Source organism: Schistocerca gregaria, chromosome 8, assembly GCF_023897955.1.
Source record: "Schistocerca gregaria isolate iqSchGreg1 chromosome 8, iqSchGreg1.2, whole genome shotgun sequence".
Classification (NCBI taxonomy): domain Eukaryota; kingdom Metazoa; phylum Arthropoda; class Insecta; order Orthoptera; family Acrididae; genus Schistocerca; species Schistocerca gregaria.
The window spans coordinates 134748399-134768835 of record NC_064927.1 but is presented as its reverse complement, the minus strand read 5'-3'; positions in this window follow the sequence as shown (position 1 = coordinate 134768835).

Here is a 20437-nt window from a genome sequence, read left to right as displayed (position 1 = left end):
GGTGAGAGAGTGGAAATAAGAGGCACACGAGATGTTTCTGTACAAGGTAGGGAGGATAATTACAGCCTGTGAAGGCTTCAGTGAGACCCTCAGTGTATTTCGAGAGAGACCGCTCGTCACTGCAGACGCGACTACCAAGAGTGGCTAGGCTGTGTGGAAGGGACTTCTTGGTATGAAATGGGTGGCAACTGTCGAAGTGCAGGTATTTCTGGTGGTTAGTAGGTCTGATATGGATGGAGGTACTGATGTGGAGGTCAACATCTAGGAAGGTGGCTTGTTGGGCTGGGTGGGACTAGGTGAAGTAAACTGGGGAGAAGTTGAGGTTCTGGAGGAATGTAGACTCAGGTTGCCTCACTATCGATCCAGATCGCAAAGATGTCATCAATGAATCTGAACCTGGTGAGGGGTTTAGGATTCCGGATGTTTAGAAAGGATTCCTCTAGATGGCCCATGAATAGGTTGGCATAGGATGGTGCCATGTGGGTGCCCATAGCCATACCCTGGATTTTTTTGTGGGTAATGCCTTCAAAGTTAAAGTAATTGTGGGTGAGAATATAGTTGGTCATGGCGGCTAGGGAGGTTGTTAGTTAGGGGTTGGGAAAGGTATGGCCATCGGCATAAGGGATGTTAGTGTAATGGGATGTATCATCAATAGTGACGAGCAGGATACTGTGTGATAAAGGGACAGGAACTGTGGAGAGACGGTGGAGGAAATGGTTAGTGTGTGTGAGTTGCATTTTCGTGAGTGAGTGTGTGTGTGTGTGTGTGTGTGTGTGTGTGTGTGTGTGTGTCTGTCATCTATTTTTGACAAAGGACTTACTTGCAGAAAGATTTATTTGTGACACTCTTTTTTCTGTGCCTATCTGCAACTCAGCTTCTCCACTATATTGTGAGTAGCAACTTTTAGCCGCGCGAGATTAGCCGAGCGGTCTTAGGCGCTGCAGTCATGGACTGTGCGGCTGGTCCCGGCGGAGGATCGAGTCCTCCCTCGCGCATCGGTGTGTGTGTTTGTGCTTAGGATCATTTAGGTTAAGTAGTGTGTAAGCTTAGGGACTGATGAGCATTTGGATAAGATTTTCACACACATTTGACATTTTTGAGTAGCAACTTTCCTTTTCGTAATATTGTTACATTCCATCCTGGACTGTCAATTGTTTAATTTCTGAAATATATTTATGTACCCCTTTTCTAACATAAAATGATGTGTAGAAATGGTGTAAAACTACAGTATTTCCCAAGTCAAAAATATTGGTGAAAAAATTGACAAGTTGCATTATTCCTTTGAAAAAAATGGCTCTGAGCACTATGGGACTTAACATCACTGGTCATAAGTCCCCTAGAACTTACAACTACTTAAACCTAACTAACCTAAGGACAACACACAACACCCAGTCATCACGAGGCAGAGAAAATCCCTAACCCCGCCGAGAATAGAACCCGGGAATCCTGGCGTGGGAAGCAAGAACGCTACCGCACGGCCACGAGCTGCGGACTTATTCCTTTGAAAGTCAAAGGTATTTGAATAAGACCTTTACCATTGAATTTAATCCAGTAATATACAGCACAGTTGAGCCAGACTTTTTGCATCTGAACTAGTGCACAGGCAGCGGCCAGAAGGAGGCGTCTCAGTTGAGGTAGCAAAAAAGCCACTGTCACCATGGAACACAGCAAGCACGTCTGCAGGTGTCCAAGGATTAAGGGAGAGAGACTCACTAACGTTGTGTTGTCTAAAGCATATTAATTATAGATAGGCCGAGAAGGAAAAATTTCAAACAAAAAAATACTTTATACATAAATTTATTATATTTCTTTTTACTCATAATGTTTCTCATCTATTTACGTTATTTAAATTTTTAACAGGTACTTACAACATCCACATTACGTTTTTACAGATATTTATATTTTTCTACTTTTTTATATGCTTTTCACAGGTACACTATGTGATCAAAAGTATCCGGACACCCACAAAAACATACGTTTTTCATATTAGGTGCATTCTGCTGCCATCTACATCCAGGTACTCCGTATCAGCGACCTCAGTAGTCATTAGACATCTTAAGAAAACAGAATGGGGTGCTCTGCAGAACTCACGGACTTCGAACGTGGTTAGGTGACTGGGTGTCACTTGTGGCATAAGTCTGTACGCGAGAGTTACACACTCCTAAACATCCCTAGGTCCACTGTTTCCGATGTTTCCGATATGATATCGAAGGGGACAGGTACAGCACAAAAGCATACAGGCCGACCTCGTCTGTTGAGTGACAGAGACCGCCGACAGTTGAGGATGGTCCTAACGTTCAATAGGTAGACATCTATCCATACCACCGCACTGGAATTCCAGACTGCATCAGGACCCACTGCAAGTACTATGACAGTTAGGCGAGAGGTGAGAAAACTTGGATTTCGTGGTGGAGCGGCTGCTCATAAGCCACACATCACGCCAGTAAATGTCAAACGACGCCGCTCTTGGTGCAAGGAAACATTGGACGATTGAACCGTGGAAAAACGTTGTGTGAAGTGACGAATCTCGGTGCACAATATTGGCGATCCTATGGTAGGGTGTGGGTATTGCGATTCCCGGTGAATGTCATCTACCAGCGCGTATAGTGCCAACAGTAAAATTCGGAGGCGGTGGTGTTATGGTGTGGTCGTGTTTTTCATGGAGGGGGCTAGCACCCCTTGTTGTTTTGCTTGGCACTATCACAGTACAGGCCTACACTGATGTTTTTATCACCTTCTTGCTTTCCAGTGTTGAGGAGCAATTTGGGGATGGCGATTTCATCTTTGAATACTATCGAGCACTTGTCCAATGCACGGCCTGTGGCGGAGTGGTTATAATAACGTCCCTGTAGTGGAGTGACCTGCACAGAGTCCTGATCTGAATCTTATAGAACACCTTTGTAATGTTTTGGAACTCCGACTTCGTGCCAAGCCTCACTGACCGACATCGATACCTCTCCTCGGTGAAGTACTCCGTGAATAATGAGCTGCCATTCACCAGGAAACCTTCCAGCACCTGACTTATCGTATGCCTGACAGAGTGAAAGCTGTCATAAAGACTAAGGATTTTTGCTCCTCACGACTATGGCGGAAATAGCTAGCCAACGAAACCGTTATTCGAAATGAATGACTTGAAAACCGAGAAGATTTTATTCAATTTTCCATGTGTTCCTACTTAAATTTCAATTTTTTTATTCTACCATTAACCAACTGGAAATGGTTTTTTTTAAGTTTTCCTGTGATATTGGTTGAATGCCATTCACTGATCTCACAGACAGTGATGAAGACGTGTTCTTGGTGTTCATATACATTTCACTAATCTCATCTGACTTGGGCAATAGAAACCTACGGAGCAATGAGGCGTTTATTTGAACTGGTCTGCTCTAATCTGGAATTCTGTTGGAGGATAAGCAAAAGAAGACTTACATTTTTGCTTCGAATTTAGACTCTCCTCTCTCACTCCCAACTGCTCGCGACGTAGATAGCTATGAAGGTCTAACAGAAATGCCTTCTACAAGTTGAAAGCTCTGCTTCTATATCCAGCAACTTGTGGAAAGTGGATTCTCCACAAATTTCTTTCCTCATGAGAAACTCGTAATAAATATGTTGCTATGAGTTTCTCATTATTTTCAAACAGGATAGTTGAGGAAACGGAGATTTTCCGAAAATTCTTATCAATTCCTGTTTGATCAGAGCTTGTGTAAGTACATTCTCGGAGACACCAGCTTACCACACCAAGCGTCCCTTGACAGTCAAGTTCGACTCGTCTATCATCTTTCGGGAAACAGATAAGCACGTGTCACATTTCCACATGGAACGGTTATTTCCGGAGTTTATCATATAAAAGGGCTACTGAAAAATGTAAAATGCCTCCTAGCACACTGCAAATTAGATTAAAACGTGGGAATATTCGAAGCTGAGGGTATGCACTATTTTGCATCTCACAGTTGTCTAACAAAGCCATGTGGTCATCCTGTAAACTAATCTTATCCAATTTTTACGCTTCAGACGGATAGAAAATGGACTCCATAAGATTTGAAAAAAGCGATACTAGCTGTTGAAAATTTTAAAATGCGTCGTACAATACTGCAAATCAGATTTAAGAGTGGAAATGAATTAGATCCGAGTCTAGGAAGGAAATGTGTCTTTTCTCCTGCACACAACCAAGCGATAGCTGAACGTTTTAAAACATCTGAAGCTACAGTGTGTTTGAAAACGTGATCGCCCCCAAAATGCAATTCAGTCTAAGTTCGATTTTAATAAGGTAGGTGCAGCTGTTAAAACTTGTTTACCAGTGCAATGATTCATATGATAACGAAATGATACCTATTGAAGTGGACACTGACTGTTGCCTAAAGCTAGAGATATCTGACGCAAATAATAAAGTGAAAGATTCGCTTGCAGACTGGGTTTTTGCATATCAAAACATTCCATCGGCTGAAATTTATCCACTAAAAATTTTTTTCGCAATTTCGGAAAGAGCCTACAAAATTATTACATGGAATTTTGCATACTGAACAGCACGGAATAGATTATGATAACAAATAGTGACGGATCATATTCGTTTTTACAAAAGAATTGAAAATATTGACCGAATAATATAACCAGTACTACGCCGGCAGTGTTCAGCTAACAAGTAAACGCGCACTCACGAGAGCCTGAGAAATAATGCCCAGGTGGACACGCAATTTTATGTCGGAAGGTTACCAACAACTATTAGACTGGTCTCACCATATCACAATATGAACAGCAACATTGAATTTTTATGCGCACTACAGATAGTGCCAAAACAGAAAAATACATGAAAATTGCAGAGGGCAGCGATGCAAGTCCTGTTTATCTGTTCCCTAGTCGTTGCGCAGAAGATTCAACACGCACACGCATGTGAGAGATTGAATTTCCTGGAGCGCAGTACTGCACTGTGCAAGCGTCGTCGTTGAAGAAGCGGCGGCGACATCACTTATTGTGTGCTAGACAAGTCAGTACTAAACTTGGAGTTGCGGTGCTGGTTCGGTTGAAAGAACCGGCCGTGGTGGACGAGCGGTTCTAGGCGCTACGGTCTGAAACCGCGCGACCGCTGTGGTCGCAGGTTCGAATCCTGCCTCGGGCATGGATGTGTGTGATGTCCTTAGGTTAGTTAGGTTTAATTAGTTCTAAGTTCTATGGAACTGATGACCTCAGAAGTTAAGTCCCATAGTGTTCAGAGCCATTTGAACCATTTTTCAGGGGAAAGAGTGCAAGATACACTCCTGGAAATGGAAAAAAGAACACATTGACACCGGTGTGTCAGACCCACCATACTTGCTCCGGACACTGCGAGAGGGCTGTACAAGCAATGATCACACGCACGGCATAGCGGACACACAACGAACCGCGGTGTTGGCCGTCGAATGGCGCTAGCTGCGCAGCATTTGTGCACCGCCGCCATCAGTGTTAGCCAGTATGCCGTGGCATACGGAGCTCCATCGCAGTCTTTAACACTGGTAGCATGCCGCGACAGCGTGGACGTGAACCGTATGTGCAGTTGACGGACTTTGAGCGAGGGCGTATAGTGGGCATGCGGGAGGCCGGGTGGACGTACCGCCGAATTGCTCAACACGTGGGGCGTGAGGTCTCCACAGTACATCGATGTTGTCGCCAGTGGTCGGCGGAAGGTGCACGTGCCCGTCGACCTGGGACCGGACCGCAGCGACGCACGGATGCACGCCAAGACCGTAGGATCCAACGCAGTGCCGTAGGGGACCGCACCGCCACTTCCCAGAAAATTAGGGACACTGTTGCTCCTGGGGTATCGGCGAGGACCATTCGCAACCGTCTCCATGAAGCTGGGCTACGGTCCCGCACACCGTTACGCCGTCTTCCGCTCACGCCCCAACATCGTGCAGCCCGCCTCCAGTGGTGTCGCGACAGGCGTCAATGGAGGGACGAATGGAGACGTGTCGTCTTCAACGATGAGAGTCGCTTCTGCCTTGGTGCCAATGATGGTCGTATGCGTGTTTGGCGCCGTGCAGGTGAGCGCCACAATCAGGACTGCATACGACCGAGGCACACAGGGCCAACACCCGGCATCATGGTGTGGGGAGCGATCTCCTACACTGGCCGTACACCTCTGGTGATCGTCGAGGGGACACTGAATAGTGCACGGTACATCCAAACCGTCATCGAACCCATCGTTCTACCATTCCTAGACCGGCAAGGGAACTTGCTGTTCCAACAGGACAATGCACGTCCGCATGTATCCCGTGCCACCCAACGTGCTCTAGAAGGTGTAAGTCAACTACCCTGGCCAGCAAGATCTCCGGATCTGTCCCCCATTGAGCATGTTTGGGACTGGATGAAGCGTCGTCTGACGCGGTCTGCACGTCCAGCACGAACGCTGGTCCAACTGAGGCGCCAGGTGGAAATGGCATGGCAAGCCGTTCCACAGGACTACATCCAGCATCTCTACGATCGTCTCCATGGGAGAATAGCAGCCTGCATTGCTGCGAAAGGTGGATATACACTGTACTAGTGCCGACATTGTGCATGCTCTGTTGCCTGTGTCTATGTGCCTGTGGTTCTGTCAATGTGATCATGTGATGTATCTGACCCCAGAAATATGTCAATAAAGTTTCCCCTTCCTGGGACAATGAATTCGCGGTGTTCTTATTTCAGTTTCCAGGAGTGTATATTTACCCTACAGACTCTCGACCTACCCATCTTGACTTTCTCAACAATGGCGTCATGCGTATGACGTAATTTGGAACAATTAATAACAAAGACACAGTCGATTTCGAAAATATTGTCGCCATTTTTCTTGGTGAATGGGCGTGAGGCGACTACGAAGATGGACACTGTGTTTCCGTTACATCCTGATGACATGACATCAGCCTGGTGTTAACCAGAGCTGATGAAGCTCGGCAGTTAGCGAGCCATCGCCCTGCTGTCTACCAGCCTGGTGACCTCGTCTGGATCTTCACTCCTGTTCGGAAGGTTCGTCTCTCTGAGAAGCTTCTCAGGCGCTACTTCTGACGTAATAAGGTTTAAAGACAGTTGTCTGATGTTACTTATGAAGTTGAACATTTCGACCCCGACACGATACAATGAAAGATCAGAGATACGGTCCATGTCCTTCAAATGAAGCCCTACAAGGATCCTGCAAACCGGGGGAAATTCGAAGCTCCAGCGACAGCTAACAAGCGGAAAGGGGACGAAGAGCGTAACGGCAAAAGAAATTTCACGAAGATAACCGCTAGGGCAAGCATCAGTCATCGGAGTATGCAGGACCGATGACTCCTTCCCGGACTTTGGCGACGTAACACTGAGACGCTGTTCTCTTAAGAAGGGATCAATGGGACAAAAGAAGCTGAGAAGCACCGTGGTGTAGTGGTTATGATACTAAACTGTTGTATGTACGGTCGTGAGCTCAAAAATCACCTGTACAGTACAATTTTAAATTATATATTCGGTTTGAGTAGATTCTAGTAGTATCCACAGATGTCGAGAATCATTATATTGGAATGTTCTGTAGCTGTATATATACTGTATGTGTTCTGGCCGGAGGCGTAAAAGAAGGCTGTTGCGTCTTCTTGTTTAATACGCAACTGCCTTTAGTTCTCACATATAAAGTCATTGGTGACCTGAAACCTTTTACAAAAGTGAATGAGAAAATAATTCACCCGCTGAGTGAGTGATTTACAGATCCTGAGCACTTTGTTGTTTCTGTAGTGTAGATAGATATGATAGCTTTTGTTGTATAGAACAACTTCTGTTCCAGTGTCAGCCCCCGTTAGCTGAGAGGTCAGTGCGGCGGAAAGCCACGCCAAAGGACCCCGGTTGGATTCCCGGCTGAGGCAGGAGATTTTCTGTGCTCAGGAACTGGGTGTTTTGTTGTCCTCATCATCATTTCATCACCATCTCCGACGCGCAAGTCGCCCAATGTGGCGTCGAATGCAGTAAGTATATGCCCTCAGCGGCCGAACTTCCCCGAATGAGTGACTCCCGGCCCACAATGACGTACGCTCACTTCATTTCTGTTCCAGTATAACATTGAGAATAAATTACTCATAATGCATACAGTTTTCCTGCAAACTGCAATTCATTGATATTTTTATTTTATTTAGGCAAATACAGCAGTCAAAACTTGGTTGGGTAATGGGGTTTTATTAAATATTTACTCAGATTTTCAAAAACTACTGTTTGCAGTAGGTGATGTTCTAAAAAGTGTGAAAGACAATTTAGAATGAGTATTAAATTCGTATATTTCAAGTGTGTGTGGCAGGAAAAATTTGCTATGAAAATTTGTTATAACAAAATTATTTTTGGTTTACATTACCTCTGTAATCCATACATATTATGAAAATGTATAATACTTTGTGTATGCATGTGTGTGTGTGTGTGTGTGTGTGTGTGTGTGTGTGTGTGTGTGTGTGTGTTTTTCTCCTAAGCCACTGGACCAAATTCAACAAAACTTCGTACACATATCCGTCAGGCAACAATCGCTGTCTGGGTGAGAATCACCCACCTATCAAGCTCCGGATAGGATGCGTGAAAAAATACCAAATGAAGTTTAGTTTTGTGCTGCTAACTCAATTCTCAATAAATTTCGCAGTAGATATCCACATATGTCGCTAAACGCACGTGCAAAATAATATCATGGTACTGCACATAGCACATAGCGTCATGAACACTGAGACGCGTGAAAAACTGGCGCATTCTGTACGACGTCTAAATTTATTGCTTCTTTACTACCAACTCGATGCTCAACACTTTTTGCAGACAATATTCGTGTATGACGCTCAATGCATCTACAAAATTATATCATTATATGAGACATAGATCAGGAGATATGACGTCATTAACACTGAGATGCATCAAAAACTTCCGCATCCTGCAAGGTGTTTAAATTTTTTACTTCTTTGCTACTAACCGAATTCTCAAGAGATTTCATAGACAGTATCTACATATACCGTTGAATGAATCTTGACCAAAGAATCATTGTGCGACACACAGTTTGAGATATGACGTTATAAACACTGACATGGGTGAAAAAATGCAGCATCATTTATGAAGTTTTAGTACATGAATTCTTTACTACTAAGACACTCCTACAGTTTAATAAACTTAAAGAAATCTCTGACCTGGCAGTACTTTTGGCACCTTTTCAACGGTGAAGGGCAAATGGCTGTAGGTGGAAACAATAGCTCTCTATAGAGCAACGAAGAGGCGTTGCCATAGACATTTACAAAATCGCGTTGTAGGCACGCGAAGCAGTTGTAGTCTATTTATATATTTTCAGATTATGTAAATTTCTTTGTACTACTGTTTCATAATTTCAAAGTCGTTTTCACGAACGCATGGAAATGAAATTTTTTCTATAACTGACTACAACACACTTCATTTTTTGAATTCGTTTCTAATAGAAAATTGGCAAAATGAATACCAGCCAAATCTAGGTTTGTCAGCTAGTATATTATAATGATGAGGCATATGTAGAGAGAGAGAGAGAGAGAGAGAGAGACAGACAGATAGAGAGAAAGAGGGAGAGAGGAAATTATTACTTTGTATGAGAGAGTAGAGTAGAGTATTTAACGTGAGAAATACAGAGGTTTGTGTGTGTGCTCCATTTTTACGCTGATTAAATACAGAGTTGTGTACCTATAGGCAATTTTAACGTACCGGTAACACATATTTTTGACTCTGACACATTATTCTAATGTTACGCCAGCCGCATGCTTGAGTGGGCAATTTTATCTAAATTTCATGGAAATAATATAACTTGACATCATTTTTGTGCTTCATTTTAATATTACGCCAGAAGTATCCAAGTGTACTAAATTTTATGTAAATATCAATGAGATAATGGAACTTAACACTATTTTTATGTTACAAATAAAGAAATAATGTACTTTGACGTCATTTTCACGCATAATTTTAATACTTCACTGTGACTGATTGGAGACGAAGAGACAGGGTAGGGTTGAGTATAAAACACAACTAAAATAGTTCCGCCACCTTGGATTTTTGATTGGGTGTTTCATTTTTATTACTATGCTGTGATTAATCGGGGAGGGTGAGGAAGGTGGCGTGACTGGATGATGTCACTCATGAGGATAATTACGCCACTGATAAGAGTGTCGCGGCATTTAGACAAGCAAATCTAACACTTGCACTTTTAAGAACAAGTTGTCACCATCTTGCATTATGACGTCAGTGGAATCTCATATTTCCAATACCTCATTTAAGTGCAGATTTGCTCCGGAATGCCCATAGAATCCCTACATATAAGTATTTCGTGTCGTTCGATACACGGTAAAATGATGCAAAAGGTGTATTTTTCTTGTTGCACATACAATAGACATTTTATTCTTGCTATACACGTGAGAACCGTACAAAAAGAATGTGTCATTGTATTATCGACAGCAGATGTGTGATATGGATGAAGGGGCACAAGCTCGTTTTCGAGTGAGGCGACATCTAACACGAGTCTTTCAGGAGCGATGGCTGTGTTGTGGAGGGCCAATACCTTGTCCTGCTCGAACTCATGAATTTAGATCTGTGGAGTTCTAGCTTTGGGGAAATGTAAAGGCCTTGGTTATGTGGTCCCCATAAATAATGCGGCTGCCCTCTGAGAACGTGTACTCAGTGCCTGCGATGCAATCGGCAACAAGCAGCACTGTTCCAACGAAGGCGTGATTCCATGAAACGTAGGGTGGAAGACTGCTTTGCAATGGATGGTGGTCAAATCGAGTACTTGTTGGGAAGAGTGGCGCAGAGTCATGGTGATCATCGATAATAGTGGTAGTAGACCATAACAAGTAAGATATGAGGTTGACGATGAATGTTTATAGAAACTTTTTTTCTTCTCTCTTTGTTTATTACATCCTCTATAATATTGGAACCTTTTCGGCCGAGCACCCTATATAATGTTCTTAGTCACCTATGTACTGCTTGATTAACTCGTGGTAATTTCCCAGAAAAATTGAACTATACCATTGTTAGACCTCTCTATAAAAAGACTAATTCCAAAGACGTCAACAACTACTATCAAGTGTCTTTACCTCATTTTCTATAACTTTTTGCAAAGTAATATACTCCATGGTTTCATCCACTTATGCAGCTACGGAATATTAGCTAATAGCAGTTTGAATTTCAGATGGGCCACTCTACTGAGTCAGCTATTTATACTTTTACTGAGCGCATAATAAAATCTTTACATGATGAGATATCACCAAGTGAAGTCTTTGGTGACTTACCGTAGGCATTTGGTTGTGTCAATCATAATATTCTGTTACGGAGGTTGAGTCTTTACAGAATACGTAGATCAGCAAATTCCTCATTTTGTTCTTATTTAAGAAAGTTATCCTAGGCTGTTAGAGTAATACAAAGAGGGACGCCACATCATTTGTATGGGGACAAATTGCAATATCAGTCCCACGGGGTTCGATCATTGGCCCATAACTGTTATTTCTTTATTTTGATGATCTGCGATTTTATTTGAATCAGGAAGCAGAACTACTCGTGTTGGCTGATGATACCAGCATTGTTTTGAATTCAAGCCAGGAAGCATACATAGAAAACATAGTAAATGAAATTTTGGTTAGAGTTACTTAAAAGTTTTGCACAACTGTGCTAGCTTCAAACTTTGAAAAGAGGTAGTTTAATTAGTTTGTACTGTCAAAAATATTTCGCCTCCGGGTAACCTAGTACGCCAACAACAAGTAATAAACAGGGCCTAAAGCTGTAAGTTCTTAGGTATGTATTTTGATGAAAACATAAAGCGGATAAACCTAGCAGACATGCTAAAACGTTTAGGTTCGGCTACTGCGGGCATAAGAATAACTGTCAACTTCTGGAGTATGGAAGCCAGTAAGTTCACGGATTTTGTCAATTTTCATTCATTGATGTCTTATGGGATAATATTCTGGGGTAACATTTCACTTAGGCAAACAGTACTCATTGTACAGAAGAAAGTAATTAGAATTAAGTGCGGAGTTCGCTCACGTATATCGTTCAGGTATCTCATTAAGTAGCTGGGAACAGTAACCACAGCCTCAGGGTACATTTATCCACTTATAAAATTTTGTTCTCAGTAATTCATATAAGTCTGAGGGTAACCGAGATATTCACAAGTACAACAATGGAGGAAAAACTCAGCTGCATTACTCCTTAATGAATCTAACTTTGGCTCAGAAAGTAGTAAAATATGCAGCTAAAAAACTCTTTGACAACCTCCTGATCGAAATCTAATGTCTGACAGATGGCAGAAGTGTTTTCAAATGCAGATTAAAGATGTTTCCATCTTTACAGCTGCTTCTATACTACAGAGGAATTCATGAGTAGAGGTAATTAGTCATTTAGAAAAATAAACATGTAAACAGCCAGCATGTATTCATTTAAGTATTCTTGTTTTGTTGTATATAACTATTCTACGTTTTTTTCTACTGACACATTCCACGCCATAACGTTTATCGTGAATTTGACCTATGTAACAAGTGACTCATTCAGCTATTTCTCAAGGCCTCTAATTCTCGCATTACAGTACTTACGTACCTTCCTTTGCAAGTGAACGTTTGAGAGAGTTCAACTTTTAATTTATTATGCCCAGCTACAGGTCTTATGTAGCTCGTGAATGTCTGGACACAAACTTTGGCTTAATTTACAGTGTTAATATATGTCCAGAAATTATTTAGTTTAATGAAAGAACGGTCGATTATGATTTGCTTCTGTAGTCCTAGAAAATTTCGTATATTTCGCTTTTAACACCCAAATGTGTTTCACTTCACATCTCTCTACCTAAGCGCTATTATTTGTTTTAAGCCTATTATGAAATAGACACTGTTTCTTTAGAAGTTTATGTACAGGGACTGTATACCAGTACTGGGTCAATCATTCATTTAAACATGAGCCACAGTTCCGTTGCACGCACTAGCTCAGAGCGAAATGGTCCTAGTTCCATTGTGACATACTTATCTTTATCGAGTTTGCTGATCAAATAACTCCTCCTACTTCTTTTATTTAACCATTTTAGTGTTAGTGGACTGTTGTCTATGTTCAGATAGCAGACAGTCAACTGTTCGAGTAAAACATTGTCTCATCTAAAGTTAAGCATTCCGAAGCTTGGTGAAATGAGTTGAAACTTATCGCTTACACTCAAGGAAATTAATAATAAAATATCTAGCTACTCATCTATCTGCGGAAAAGATGTTTCTCTTCGTAGTAGAATATACGTTTGCTAGCATCATACAAGTTAGAAAAGCATAATAGTCATATTTATCCTTTAATAAAGTGGCGTTGTTAGTGAGTTATCTACCATATAATCACGTTTGGACATCCTGAGCTTCAATAGCTGCCAATAAAATGTTTTCTAAAAACATGCCTGCTTTTTTCCAATGTGTATTTTATAAAATTGTTTGCATAGATACTATCAGAATACATGTTACTCGGAGGATGTTAATATTTCTCACATATGACTCGAATATAGTGCATATTCAGTTTAATTATGTGTTCTTTCTAAAACAAACTTGGAGACATGCATTCACTCTTGGAGACACGCATTCACTGTCACATAGATACAACTATAGCTGGCCAATGACAAATGTTCAGCATATTGAGGTCACGTGTGGAGTAAACGCCATTCATACGATTTCCGGCATTCAGCCTGTGAAGCAGGTGTGAATCCTGGGCTTTCATCGCTGTGAGCTACGCTAGTCAGTACCATTGCCCGAAAAAAAAGAGTAGTGAATTACGTAATACACGGTACGAACACGGAGTGAAAGTTGTGGACGGTAACGTTGTATCACCTGCAGCCTCATATGCCCGACAGGCAAGGAGAAAGCTTTGATTCCCACCTCTCTCTCTCTCTCTCTCTCTCTCTCTCTCTCTCTCTTTCTGTCTCTGTACTTCTGCAATACGCGACAAGTGGGAGGTAACAAAAAATCTGTGACAGAATACATAGGTAGATCAGCGAACAAAACAAATCTCGCTTATTAATCTGAAACGAGTCATTTTCTGCGACAGAATGACGGAATTACTTTACAAACATACTCCTACTTGCTTTACAAAACAAGCACAATAATCTCGCTCGCTGCCGCTCATTCAGATAGGTTTCGAGCGTTCTACAACATATTTTGAAATAATTCCTTATGTAGAATGTTCATTTCATGTGGTATGTCTTTAATTTGCCACTCAGATGAAATCCATATTTACAACTTTGAAGGAGATTGAAATCTGGCACGTACAACCCCAAACCTCCGCCTATTTTAGTTTCATATCTTTTGTTACTTTGTAGAGATAATTTTCTATTATGTTTTGACACGGACAATATTTTGACACGGTAACTACTATGGATCCTTGATGATCTAAAAGAGTCTCTAAGAATTTTGTTAATCGTCTCAGTGACGTAAACGTCTTTAAATTTTCAGCTGCCCTATTTTCTGAGTGCACTGTTTCCAACAATTCCTCATAATAAATGCCTTTTCCCCGCATCCTGGCATGATGGATATGCCTCTAAATTCTGTAAAATAAAATTTCCTTCTCGTAATTAGCCAGAACCGAGGGCGGTAGCATAGTGGCTTCACATTTGTGATAATCGGAATTCATATTCCACTAATGATCATCTTCATTTACGTTATCCGTAGTTCCTCTAAATCATTTGCCTTAGATATTTGGAATTGTTTCTAGTAATATAATCTTATGTCATTATTCTACTTTTTGCTACATATGCTCTGCGTCCACTGTGTGTTCGATTAATTAGCTTAATACAACATTCTAACGAGCATGCACTTTTTATTGAATCATGCATACTTCGATTGCGTTGGTGTCGAAGAAATGTGTGCTACCGCTATAGTCACGGAATACTGATCTAAATCAAAGTATGTAGGGAATACAAGGACAAGCTCATGATATTAGTAGTTAGCCATTTCTAATACCTTTCTTTTTTGGAGATAATTTGTTTTTTTTTTTACTTTTTGAAGATATTAAAAGATGGTCTCTTATCGCATAGTATCTATTTATCTATATATTTCTTATAATGTGTTTCTTATTGAACGATATTGTGCTGAAAACTATTATAAGTCTAGATTAGTGTTTTTCATCCACAAAAAACAAATGTAAACTTTCCGCCTTCAAATTTGAGCTTTCCTCATTCCACCATGCGTAGTTCTTGCGACACTATCGAGTTTTCTTGTCCAGGATCAGCATAGACCTCATTGCATGCAGCACACGACACTATAATGTCTTTGGAAGTTTTTCTTTGTTCTTTCAAACGTTCTTGGTCCATCTTGTGTGCAAGGAACTTCAAACCCGTTTTATGGTTGAGCTTATTAAAACTCTTGCGGTTTAAAATCAATAACATCTCGGCATCTTTCTGCTTCATGGGGAACGCATTTGTTGAAGATATTGGTTCTTCTTTTTTTTCTACCTGTGCTTCATTAGTGGATCAATCAGGAATTTCAGTCTGTTGGCATACTCTGCAGCAATAGGTTCAGTTCTTGCGTGATCCATAACAAGAACACGATCAGTGGTTTTCACCACAGCGAAATGATGCTCCCTGAACAGAAGTGGGTCACAAGGTTCCATCACACACTCTGGAGACCTTTAACCCTGTCAGCTGTTGCACCTTCTCAATAGATGACGAGGCCGCCAACGTGCCGCATTCAGCTTGCTCCAGTCAACTTTCACCAGTTAACAAGGATAATACATGAACAAATAATGACTGTGAAACACATATTATTTGTTCACTCATCTACAAAAAAGAGTAATCAAATATCTTACTCGTATTTCTCAAGAACTTACTTTGAACAGCTTGAAAATCGTAACACGTGAAGCAACGTACGTGACAATTATAAATTACACACTGAACTGTAAGAAGGGGTGTCACTGCGCAAGCTTTTTGTGTCTCACCATATGAAGCGTTATTAGCATCCGTTTGGTGCTGGTAACTGGATGTATGAACTTAGGCAGTGGTGCATGATTAGTCATGTTATCCCGTCATCAACTTACTCCGGTCTCCCCTGGAAATTACCCTCATCACTGGACCAAAGGATAATTGTAAACATACATGTGCAGTGCCACCTTTGGACACGACCTTCAGTCAGGACGATTAAACTCCTCTCCTCAAATCAAGCAGTGGCGGAAGCACTGGCTACCACGCAGCCTCTTCAACATGTCAGGGCAGCTGGAATGAACGAGATACCGATCAGATTTGATTAGATAAGTGTGCCATCGGCTCTTAACATCCAAGCAGCTTTGATGAAATTTTTTTGATTGCCGGCGGGCCAAGACATCCAACAAAATTAGTAAATCGACCTGCTCGCAAAGAACACAACGCGCAAGTGGTACTAGCTTATTCCAGATTCTGATGCATTCGTTCGAGTCCTAAATGGAAAGCGAGCTCATATATGGCATGGAAAGAGCAGTGGGTTGAAACAACGGGGATGTTGGCAGCACTGTAAGTGGCCATTGGCCCCCTCCACCTCAATCTAGAAGACTGTGGTTTACCGATAACACATGCAGCACATGGCATCAAACATCCCTCATAAAAATGCATTTTCATCACATGAAAGGTTCCTACTCATCTCCTCTGGACATGCATCAGAGGCTCCTCAAGTTGTTCGTGTGACTCGGTGTCAGAAGGTAATTTAAATCATTTAAATTCCTTGTTTGAGTGGTTGAGAGATTGCAGGGCACTCTCACTTCTAATTTGGTGTCATGACGCTTAATGTTCTTAGGGAAAATGATCTTTATTATGATCTGACTTCATACAACATGATGAAATGGTGGACAGTAGATAACGCTCTTGCTTGTGTGCTCTAGCGAAGGAAAAGTGGTAAGCTTTACCTGCGTTCAAAGGAATAGGGAGCCGATTTAAACCACTGCAGTAAAAGTGTATGGCGACTGAGGGCCGAGGGGAGCGCGTTTCTTCTGCAGAACCTGGGTGAAAACATTTCCGGACGGCAGAGCTCCGTGGTCTCATTGTGCAGACATTTTGGATGGCACCAGTTGGTCGCCGGTCAAACCTAGGTAGGCTGAGTAGCGCCGAGAAGTCGCCGCTGCAATGGGCATAGCTTTGAAGACCTGCAATAAAGCAGAGGATTGGCCATTGTTAGGCAAGAAGTCGATGAGACGACTGTGAGTTTTCTGCAAATAGTCGTGGGACAGGTCACTGGCACCCAGATGTCCAGACTCTGTTACAAAACACATTTGTGAAGGCACGAGGCTTTTAGCAAGTTTATGGCCGTTGTCTGGGAACTTCGAAATGGATGCAACAGGGGAGATAACGATCTTTTTATGGAGGGCTGTGGTTCCATCCTGGTCATGTTGTTAGCAAAAGACATGGTGTAAACATGTGGGAAAGAGGCCGCAAAATCGAATCTTTTTTCCTTTTCTCCCAATCCACTGGGGTTTCAGGGGCTCATAGGGAAGTAGCTGCGTTCCGAATTAGCCGAACGCCAGACCGCGTACTTGCATTCCTCGGGCGCGCGCCATTAATAACAGATTGCTGCCGTCCACTGCTTCAGTCGCCGCAAGCATCCGTGTGTGCCGCCCTGAGCAGCAGGAGAGTACAGTATTCGCTGCTGTGCCGAAGGGCTGCAATATATGTTTCTCAGCATCCTGTTCTTTCGAACATATTTTTCTTTTTGGAATAGTAGAGTACAGATGCTCGATGGTGGCGTAGTTTTCGTGCCATACCCAGGATTCACGTGTGTGAAGTCAGATAAAGCGATCAGTGTTCTGGTTAGTGTCGTGTGTCGATCCCCATAGACCCCATATTAGTGAAAGCGTTTATCAAATAAAAAAATGTTTGTGTAACGTTTCTTTAGCCATTTTTTGTCTCCTGCTGTTAAGAATTAATAAATAAATTGAATTTAGATCACAACTCCTCCCTGTGTTCCGATTAACATTACCTTTACCATATTTATTAAAGTCCAGTTTATAAAAGAAAGTGGAATCTTGCACGCTATCACGATCAGTAGGTCGCTATGTGCAAGTGAGTGGGCAATTTGCAACACCAGTTTCCCCAAAATTGTCATTAATGCCCTCACGACAGAAAGTATAACTTATAGAATCATTATGCACAAGAGATTGTAACCTTCATCTATAGTTGAGTATCTGTTGTTACGGAGAACTTTTGTGCAGTCTCATCGATTGCCGTCAGGAAAAAGTGCGGCATCTGCGAATTTCTGAAAGAATCCATCATATGATCACAAGGCAATGGCGCAATTTTACTTCAGAACATATTAGTGCATTTCTGCTATTCTCTACTTTCCTCCTGGATAATCCAAACAAATTGTATGATAGCTAGTTTTTTCTTCAGGGTTCAATCGACCGCGAAATCTAAACCACAGTGAAAATCAGAAATGTCTTATTTGAGACATTTAGCCACATTTTACAGCTATTTCCCCATGAAGTCGCTGCTCCGACTTAGACGTTTGAAGTAATATGGTATCAGCTTTCCAATATCCTCATAATAGAAGCCAGCCGCCTGTACTTTCCGACAATTCTCTATGACAGTCTGCAATTCCTTGTCTATACCAAAATGCTGTTCTCCAGTTGGGGGCCATGTGAACAAAGACATGAAAATCAGAGGGAGCAATGTCCATGCTATATGGTGGAGGATCAAACATTTCCCGTCGTAAACGCTGCAGGTGCGGTTGCGGCTGCAGTGTACAGTCGAGAACCGTCTTGAAAAGGACAATGCATGAAGCAGAGATTCCTCTTCGCTTGTTCTGAATTGCACTTCGTAGACCATTTTAACGAGTCGCCTGATCCATCCTCTGCACAAGATCTGTGGTCGACGCTAGCTTTTCTCCCTGACCGCTAGCATCATAAATGTCGGTACATCCTTTTCAAAGTTCCTGCACCATTGACACTCTTTGCTTTCACACATGACAGTTACGTTATGTGGTCTGCATGAAATCAGGCGCAACTCCTAACCATGAAGAAATCGAATCGCATAACACAATACACATTTGCTGGAAGACTTTATTGTTCTAGGTATCGTTACGTGCCTATTGCGCCCTCTAAACTGAAAAGTGTGACATGACGCGATCGGCAGGTGTACTAGACAGTAAGCAACACATTTTCACAAAGCTGAATGAGATAAGCACTGTGGTTTTAATTTCGCGACCGATTGGACGATAAAACCAAAGTAGCTCTCATACTTTTTGCCTGATACCTTACCATGTTATTATCATCTGTTTCCAGTTTCTCTGTGCTCTGTATGCACTTATACAACAAGATTTTAATCAGAAAAGGTGTCATTCATGTAACACGATGCTAGCTGTAGCAATAAAAAATTAAAAAATTGAAAAGTGATTGCAAAATGCTAATTCTTTGGTGTGATACAGTGATACACGAGATTTCAGGCTGAGAATAACTTCTTTTTAAAAGTTATTGGAAGTGAGATGAAATAAACATGCTGAAAATGTTTGCGTGGGTGTTCATCCAAGGACATTATAACTGAGTTTTGCTTTATAAAATAAAATTACTCTTTTAAAGAGTCCTTGATCACTCCTCAGCACAGGAATACGATAGCTATGCAGATTATCTGAACAGCATTCTTCCTGAACAGGAAATCAATGTCAAGTACGCCACCATCTCAGTCGATGTGTTTTAGAACGTAAATGTGAAACTACTGCTGGTGATCTTGGAGTATGAAGGCTATGATTTTATCCTGTTCGTGTGGGCAAACTTTACTTTCCATTGTCCATACAAGTCAAATTATTTATCACTTAAAGTCGTTTCCAAACAATCTAGGGATCAGGATGCAGAAAACCAAGAAGGTAAGCTGGGTTTGGATGGAAAAAAACATCATATTTGGAGTATTGCACGACATATTGACCAAGCAAGCATTAATATTGAAGATATTTGTATCAGAAAGAGTCGTTTCCTCTTGTTTACATTGGAGTGATAAATGAATGGGAAATTCTTCCACTTCTGATTTATTTATTTTAGGACATTTTCATGCAATTTTCTGCATGTAACATATTCATCAAACTGGCAGCGTCATTAAATTTACGCATTCTATTCGTTTTGGTTTACGTATATGATGCCTTGATAGTTTGACAGCTTCACATCTTAATAAGGCGTCAAATATTACAGTGTCAAGATGTCAAACCAACAAGACGTCAGATGTGTGCTCCAAAGCGATACAACACACAAATTTTGAAGGCGCTGCAATTTTAATGTATATGACACGTCTTTCTACTGCAGAAAATCACTTGAAAATGTCCTTCATAGCAGAAACCAGTGGGGTACCAATAAAATAAAAGCAGCAAAAGTGGAAAGATGCCACCTTCGTCTGATAAATTTCTTGCTGTTATATCCAAGCTGAAGATAATTGCAGTGTTAGTTTTCCTAGTTCACTAGTGGTCTAGGATTCTAGCACGTGGGTTTTCAAACTCGACATTATGAAGTTTGTGTGGTTCTCATCTTGTAGAGTATGGGAGCTCCTGTT